Genomic DNA, 8,559 nt, shown 5'->3' on the forward strand with positions numbered 1-8,559 from the left:
GGTTTAGAGCCAGACCAGAAAGCGAACCAGGCCTGGTTTAGAGCCAGACCAGAGAGTGAACCAGGCCTGGTTTACAGCTGGAGCCAGACCAGAGAGTGAAGCAGGCCTGGTTTACAGCTAGAGCCAGACCAGAGAGTGAAGCAGGCCTGGTTTACAGCTAGAGCCAGACCAGAGAGTGAACCAGGCCTGGTTTACAGCTAGAGCCAGACCAGTGAGTGAACCAGGCCTGGTTTACAGCTGGAGCCAGACCAGAGAGTGAACCGAGCCTGGTTTACAGCTAGAGCCAGACCAGTGAGTGAACCGAGCCTGGTTTACAGCTAGAGCCAGACCAGAGAGTGAACCGAGCCTGGTTTACAGCTAGAGCCAGACCAGTGAGTGAACCGAGCCTGGTTTACAGCTGGAGCCAGACCAGTGAGTCAACCAGGCCTGGTTTACAGCTAGAGCCAGACCAGTGAGTGAACCGGGCCTGGTTTAGAGCCAGACCAGAGAGTGAACCGGGCCTGGTTTAGAGGCAGCCCAGAGAGTGAACGAGGCCTGGTTTACAGCTAGAGCCAGACCAGAGAGTGAGCCAGGCCTGGTTTACAGCTGGAGCCAGACCAGTGAGTGAACCGGGCCTGGTTTAGAGCCAGACCAGAGAGTGAACCGGGCCTGGTTTAGAGCCAGACCAGAGAGTGAACCAGGCCTGGTTTACAGCTAGAGCCAGACCAGTGAGTGAACCGGGCCTGGTTTACAGCTCGAGCCAGACCAGTGAGTGAACCGGGCCTGCTTTACAGCTTGAGCCAGACCAGAGAGTGAACCGGGCATGATTTACAGCTAGAGCCAGACCAGTGAGTGAACCGGGCCTGGTTTACAGCTAGAGCCAGACCAGTGAGTGAATCGGGCCTGGTTTACAGCTAGAGCCAGACCAGTGAGTGAACCGGTCCTGGTTTACAGCTAGAGCCAGACCAGTGAGTGAGCCGAGCCTGGTTTAGAGCCATACCAGAGTGAGCCAGGCCTGGTTTACAGCTCGAGCCAGACCAAAGATTGAACCAGGCCTGGTTTACAGCTCGAGCCAGACCAGTGAGTGAACCGGGCCTGGTTTAGAGCCAGACCAGAGAGCGAACCAGGCCTGGTTTAGAGCCAGACCAGGGAGTGAACCAGGCCTGGTTTACAGCTGGAGCCAGACCAGAGAGTGAACCAGGCCTGGTTTACAGCTAGAGCCAGACCAGAGAGTGAAGCAGGCCTGGTTTACAGCTAGAGCCAGACCAGAGAGTGAACCAGGCCTGGTTTACAGCTAGAGCCAGACCAGTGAGTGAACCAGGCCTGGTTTACAGCTAGAGCCAGACCAGAGAGTGAACTGAGCCTGGTTTACAGCTAGAGCCAGACCAGTGAGTGAACCGAGCCTGGTTTACAGCTAGAGCCAGACCAGAGAGTGAACCGAGCCTGGTTTACAGCTAGAGCCAGACCAGTGAGTGAACCGAGCCTGGTTTACAGCTAGAGCCAGACCAGTGAGTGAACCAGGCCTGGTTTACAGCTGGAGCCAGACCAGTGAGTGAACCAGGCCTGGTTTACAGCTAGAGCCAGACCAGTGAGTGAACCGGGCCTGGTTTAGAGCCAGACGAGAGAGTGAACCGGGCCTGGTTTAGAGCCAGACCAGAGAGTGAACGAGGCCTGGTTTACAGCTAGAGCCAGACCAGAGAGTGAACCAGGCCTGGTTTACAGCTAGAGCCAGACCAGTGAGTGAACCGGGCCTGGTTTAGAGCCAGACCAGAGAGTGAACCGGGCCTGGTTTAGAGCCAGACCAGAGAGTGAACCAGGCCTGGTTTACAGCTAGAGCCAGACCAGTGAGTGAACCGGGCCTGGTTTACAGCTCGAGCCAGACCAGTGAGTGAACCGGGCCTGGTTTACAGTTAGAGCCAGACCAGAGAGTGAACCGGGCCTGGTTTACAGCTAGAGCCAGACCAGTGAGTGAACCGGGCCTGGTTTACAGCTAGAGCCAGACCAGTGAGTGAACCGGGCCTGGTTTACAGCTAGAGCCATACCAGTGAGTCAGCCGGGCCTGGTGCACAGCTCGAGCCAGACCAGAGAGTGAACCGGGCCTGGTTTACAGCTAAAGCAAGACCAGTGAGTGAACCGGGCCTGGTTTACAGCTAGAGCCAGACCAGTGAGTGAGCCGGGCCTGTTTTACAGCTAAAGCCAGACCAGTGAGTGAGCCGGGCCTGGTTTAGAGCCATACCAGAGTGAGCCAGGCCTGGTTTACGGCTAGAGCCAGACCAGTGAGTGAACCAGGCCTGGCTTACAGCTAGAGCCAGACCAGTGAGTGAACTGGGCCTGGTTTACAGCTCGAGCCAGACCAGTGAGTGAACTGGGCCTGGTTTACAGCTGGAGCCAGACCAGAGAGTCAACCGGGCCTGGTTTACAGCTCGTGCCAGACCAGTGAGCGAACTGGGCCTGGTTTACAGCTCGAGCCAGACCAGTGAGTGAACCGGGCCTGGTTTACAGCTTGAGCCAGACCAGTGAGCAAACTGGGCCTGTTTTACAGCTAAGGCCAGACCAGTGAGTGAGCCGGGCCTGGTTTAGAGCCATACCAGAGTGAGCCAGGCCTGGTTTACAGCGAGAGCCAGACCAGAGAGTGAGCCGGGCCTGGTTTACAGCTCGAGCCAGACCAGAGAGTGAACCAGGCCTGGTTTACAGCTAGAGCCAGACCAGTGAGTGAACTGGGCCTGGTTTACAGCTGGAGCCAGACCAGAGAGTGAACCGTGCCTGGTTTACAGCTCGTGCCAGACCAGTGAGTGAACCGGGCCTGGATTACAGCTAGAGCCAGACCAGAGAGTGAACCGGGCCTGGTTTACAGCTAGAGCCAGACCAGTGAGTGAACCGGGCCTGGTTTACAGCTAGAGCCAGACCAGAGAGTGAACCAGGCCTGGTTTACAGCTAGAGCCAGACCAGTGAGTGAACCAGGCCTGGTTTACAGCGAGAGCCAGACCAGTGAGTGAACCGGGCCTGGTTTACAGCTAGAGCCAGACCAGTGAGTGAACCGGGCCTGGTTTACAGCTAGAGCCATACTAGTGAGTGAGCCGGGCCTGGTGTGCAGCTGGAGCCAGACCAGTGAGTGAACCGGGCCTGGTTTACTGCTAAAGCCAGACCAGTGAGTGAACCGGGCCTGGTTTACAGCTAGAGCCAGACCAGAGAATGAACCGGGCCTGGTTTTCAGCTAAAGCCAGACCATTGAGTGAACCGGGCCTGGTTTACAGCTAAAGCCAGACCAGTGAGTGAGCCAGGCCTGGTTTAGAGCCATACCAGAGTGAACCAGGCCTGGTTTACAGCTAGAACCAGACCAGAGAGTGAGCCGGGCCTGGTTTACAGCTCGAGCCAGACCAGAGAGTGCGCCGGGCCTGGTTTACAGCTCGAGCCAGACCAGTGAGTGAGCCAGGCCTGGTTTACAGCTAGAGCCATACCAGAGTGAGCCGGGCCTGGTGTACAGCTAGAGCCGGACCAGAGAGTGAGCCAGGCCTGGTTTACAGCTAGAACCATACCAGAGTGAGCCGGGCCTGATGTACAGCTAGAGCCGGACCAGAGACTGAGCCAGGCCTGGTTTACAGCTAGAACCATACCAGAGTGAGCCGGGCCTGGTTTACAGCTAGTGCCAGACCAGAGAGTGAGCCGGGCCTGGTTTACAGCCAGAGGCAAAGCAGTGAGTAAGCCAGGCCTGGTTTACAGCTAGAGCCATACCAGAGTGAGCCGGGCCTGGTGTACAGCTAGAACCATACCAGAGTGAGCCGGGCCTGATGTACAGCTAGAGCCAGACCAGAGAGTGAGCCAGGCCTGGTTTACAGCTAGAGCCAGACCAGAGAGTGAGCCGGGCCTGGTTTACAGCCAGAGGCAAAGCAGTGAGTGAGCCTGGTCTGATATACAGCTGCCCATCATGAGGTGAGGTAATGGAAAATGTTTTACAAGGCATGAGAAATACACTAACTGTGATGTGACTGCTGGAGGAAGTAGCTTATTTGTGAAGCATTTAGTCCCTTGTGTGCTGCATTAACCCCACTCAGGATTTAAATGCCCTCTCAAAACCTGAAACCCAGCCTGCAGGCATTCAGTAAAGGCTGGTATTCGGATACAAGGTCAAAATAATATGGCCCACTATGTCCAGCTATATATTTATTTACCAGTCCATTTTTCTAAGGGGCTATTCCAAGCTTGAGTCTGATGGCAAACCTTGACAGACTATTGGCCCATGGGAGGCAGATGGTTGAAGGAGAGATGTCACAGAGAGGGAGAGGAGGAAGGTAGTGGGAGAGGCAGACAGGGAACTTCTCTGCAAAGGCTACAGAGGTGAATGGTTTCATCACAGGCATTAGCATTGGGTGACAACTCAGTGTTGGCCCCAGCCCAGATGCAGGGCCATCTCCCAGGTGTTCGTAACTCCTTAGTGCCTCTGCTGTGCTCAAGTTCCTAAACCCTTGTTTCCATCAAGTAGATGTTTGCCACCCCCCACCCCCCCATCAGTTTCCCTCCTTTGTTATCCACTTCCCCTACTCACGTCACTCACCTCAATCCCCCTGTCACTTCAACTTGTAATGCCCCCTCCCTACCACAGACAGTAAATGCCCCACAGAACCAGCCTATCAAGTGCAGGATTCATCTTAAAGGGGCAGCTCTTGGCTTTGCAGCCATGTTGTTGGTCAGTCTAGTAAACCCCAGTTGCCGCGCTGATGTTTGTGTGTTTTAACGGCACATTCAGGTTACTCAGTTCTGCAGGCAATTTCATAGCCACAAACAACTGCAATGTCAGCGTCTCCAGAATGTACTGAGCCAACGTGATGAGACTCTCTCCCCACAAGGGTTTTAGTCACCAGTTTAGTGGAGTTTGCCCTCCATTATTGGTCCTCTGTTCCCCCACCCCTTCCTGAAGATGTCTGCCTCTTTCGAGAGAACAGAATTAACATTTCAGGTCAGTGGCCTGTCAGAACTGGTTTTAAGCAAGTACAGAGGCAGGAGGTGTGGGTTAGAACAAAAGGGAAGATCAATGATAGGATGGAAGATCAGAATGGGAGTGCGGCAGAGATTTGAAATGAAAGTCGACCGGAAACTCAGGGTCACTCTTGCGGACTGAACAGAGGTGTTCTGCAAAGTGATCACTCAATCTGTGCTTAATCTTCCCAGTGCAGACGAGACCACATCATGAGCAGCGAATACAGCAAATTAACTTGAAAGAAGTTCAGGAAATCACTGTTCCACCTCTGGAAGGTGTTTGAGGCCCTGGACAATGGGAAGGGAAGAGGTAAAAGAGCAGGTGGTGCATTTCCTGCGCTTGTGTGGAAGGGGTTGTAGGGGATAATTGAGGAGTGGAGCAGGTGTCTCAGAGGGAACGGTTCCTTCCGAATGCTAAAAGCAGCAGCTATGGGGAAAATGGAATAGATTCCTTACAGGAAGGGAGCTTCTGGTCACTTGTCATTTTCGTCCCATTTCCACCTGGGCCTCCTGCACTGTTCCAACGCAAGAAGCAGAGCATAGTTACACCGCAAAAGGAGGCCATTCAGCCCATCGTGTCCACTCCAGTTCTCTGCAAGAGCAACCCAGCTAGTCCCACTCCCCTGCCCTTTCCCTCTAGCTCTGCAACTTTTTCGTCTTTAGGTGTTTATCCAATTCCCTTTTGAAAGCCCAATTGTATCTGCCTCCACCACACACTCAGGCAGTGCATTCCAGCACCCTGATTAATCTTCAATTCCTGGAAAGTTGCCAACCCGAGGGCACATGTCACACAGAGATTTAATTGCAACCAGAAACAAGGCAGTAGTCAGCAAATGAGACAGAACACTGGATGAGTGATGGTCTCCCAGCTTTTATTGGTGATTCAGCACATGCACATTGCATTCATTTAACGGCCAAGATCGCCTGCAATACTTTGTTATTTCATTCAATCTTTGTACAACGATTACATCAGATCAACGTGCTTTCATGTAGGTGTCTGGGGAGTGGAGGAAACCCCCTTACCCCAAATCAGACACATCTTCGTACAAATACCTTACATGTCAAACAGCAAGAGCCGCCGCCTGTGGTCCAATGGCTCCCCCTGCAGGCTGTGAACTGCACTTATATTCCAGTAATGATATTCCAAGTTTGAACCTGGATGTTTCGACTGAACACAGGTCATAGATAATTAAATAAAAAGGTGAAGATGGTCTCTTTAATCATCATGGAGGGGAGGGGAGGGGTGGAAACAAAAAAAGAATTAATTTACAGCAGCTCCCTTACGCTATGTAATACTCCCAGGCCGAGGCTTTGTGATGCAGTTTGGAACAATGTCCCCAAGACGAATAGGGCAAGATTCCCAGCCTTGAACCCGAGCTCTGTCCAGCTCGATGGTCTCAAACAGCAGCTGGCAAAGTGACAGAACCTCCCTGCCTCAGAAAGACAGGTCAGGGCTCCTGGGAAGCCATAAATTTGTCAATGTTTAGAACAATGCCCATTATCCTACAAAGGGGAGAAGTCTTAGCATCAGGCAGTCACACAGGGCTTTCCCAGGATTCTAAAGGCTGCTTCCTTGAACTGCATCAGCTCCACCCGACGTTACTTGCTGGGCCTCTTGTCCAGGTTGAACAGGGCCAGAATGTCGAGCATGGCCTGTCGGAAGTGCTTGCCAAAGCGATGAGAATCCTAAACACAAAGAGAACAGTCAAGTCACTCATATCCAGAGCTCACCTTTTAAACAGGAGCCTGCTGACATCAGCTCCTCGGTTTTCAAATTTAACTTCATCCTTGAACACACCCCCACACAACCAGACCCCACCGACATGTAGGTTAACACCCAAATGGGAAAGAGACAGAGGGAGGGAGGAAGCCAGACTGACAGAGGGGGAAGAGAGAGAGACAGACAGACAGACAGACGAGGGAGGATTTGGGTGGAGATAAGAAACATCAAAGAAAAGTCACTGGTGGGAGTAGTTTATAGGCCCCTAATAGTAGCTATATTGTAGGACAGAATATAAATCAAGGTAGGAAACTAAGTTGTGAAGAGGACATAAAGAGGCTACAAAGGGATATAGATAGGTTAAGTGAGTGGGCAAATATCTGGCAAATGAGTATAATGTAGGGAAATGCGAAATTGTCCATGTTGGCAGGAAGAATAAAAAAGCATATTATCTAAATGGTCAGAGATTGCAGAGCTCGGAGATGCAGAGGGATCTGGGTGTCCTAGTGCATGAATCACAAAAGGTTAGTATGCATTTACAAGTAGTAATTTGGAACGCTAATAGAATGTTATCGTTTATAGAGAGGGAAATTGAATACAAAAGTAGGGAGGTTATGCTTCAGTTATACAGGGCATTGGTGAGACCACATCTAGAGTACTGTGTATAGTATTGGTCTCCTTATTTAAGGAAGAATGTAAATGTGTTGGAAGCAGTTCAGAAAAGGTTTACTAGACTAATACTTGGAATGGCAGGTTGGACAGGTTAGGCTTGTATCCAATGGAATTTAGAAGAGTAAGAGGCAACTTGACTGAAACATATCAGATCCTGAGGAGTCATGACAGGGTGGATGTTAAAGTGATGTTTCCCCTTGTGGGAGAATCTCAAACTAGGGGTCACTGTTTAAAAATAAGGGGCCACCCATTTAAGACAGAGATGAGGAGAATTTCTTTTTCTCTCAGAGGGTCGTGAATCTTTGGAATTCTTTTCCTCATAAGACAGTGGAAGCAGAATCTTTAAATATTTTAAGGCAGAGGTAGATAAATTCTGGATGAGCAAGGGGTGAAAGGTTATCGGGTGTGGGCAGGAATGTGGAGTTAAGGTTACAATCAGATCAGCCATGACCTTACTGAATGGCAGAGCTGGCTCAAGGGACCGAGTGGCCTACTCCTAATTTGTATGTTCTTATGTATGTTTGTATGTAAATAATGGAGGCTTGTAGGCAAGGTACTGCAATAATCATGGGCAATTTTAATAAAAGCAAAATACTGCTGATGCTGGAAATCTGAAATAAAAACAAGAAATGCTGGAAAATACTCAGCAGGTCTGGCAGCATCTGTGGAGAGAGAAGCAGGAGTTAATGTTTCAGGTCAGTGACCCTTCTTCGGAACTGCCCCTTCTTCGGAACCCCCCACCTGCCAAGATTGGGGCACAAATAAAATTACAAGCCCCTGATCGGAAAGACATTTCCATGGTAAGTAATTGCCTTTATTTAAGTTTAAGACACTAGTTTCAGACCCAAATTTCTCACCCTCAAACTGAATGTGAAATTCTATCAGGTTATGATCACTCTTGCCTAGAGGATCCTTTACTATCAGGTCATTTATTAATCTGTTCTCACTATACGTTACCAGGTCTAAAATAGTCTGCTCCTGGGTTGGTTCCAGAATGCATTGTTTGAAATTTAAACCAGGCAGCTTAACTCTGATTGGTCAAAGCATTGCCCTGAGGAATGAACCAGCGAATGGCTGTCATTTATTTTGTTTAGCTGAAACAGGCACAATGTTTGTACATAGTCTTTCTGTCTGCAAGGAACTGGGCCCTGTGTATTAATATATGTAGCTTCCAGTACATGCAAATGCACCACACTGCTGACAATTTTAAATTA

Source organism: Heterodontus francisci, chromosome 14, assembly GCF_036365525.1.
Source record: "Heterodontus francisci isolate sHetFra1 chromosome 14, sHetFra1.hap1, whole genome shotgun sequence".
Taxonomy (NCBI): domain Eukaryota; kingdom Metazoa; phylum Chordata; class Chondrichthyes; order Heterodontiformes; family Heterodontidae; genus Heterodontus; species Heterodontus francisci.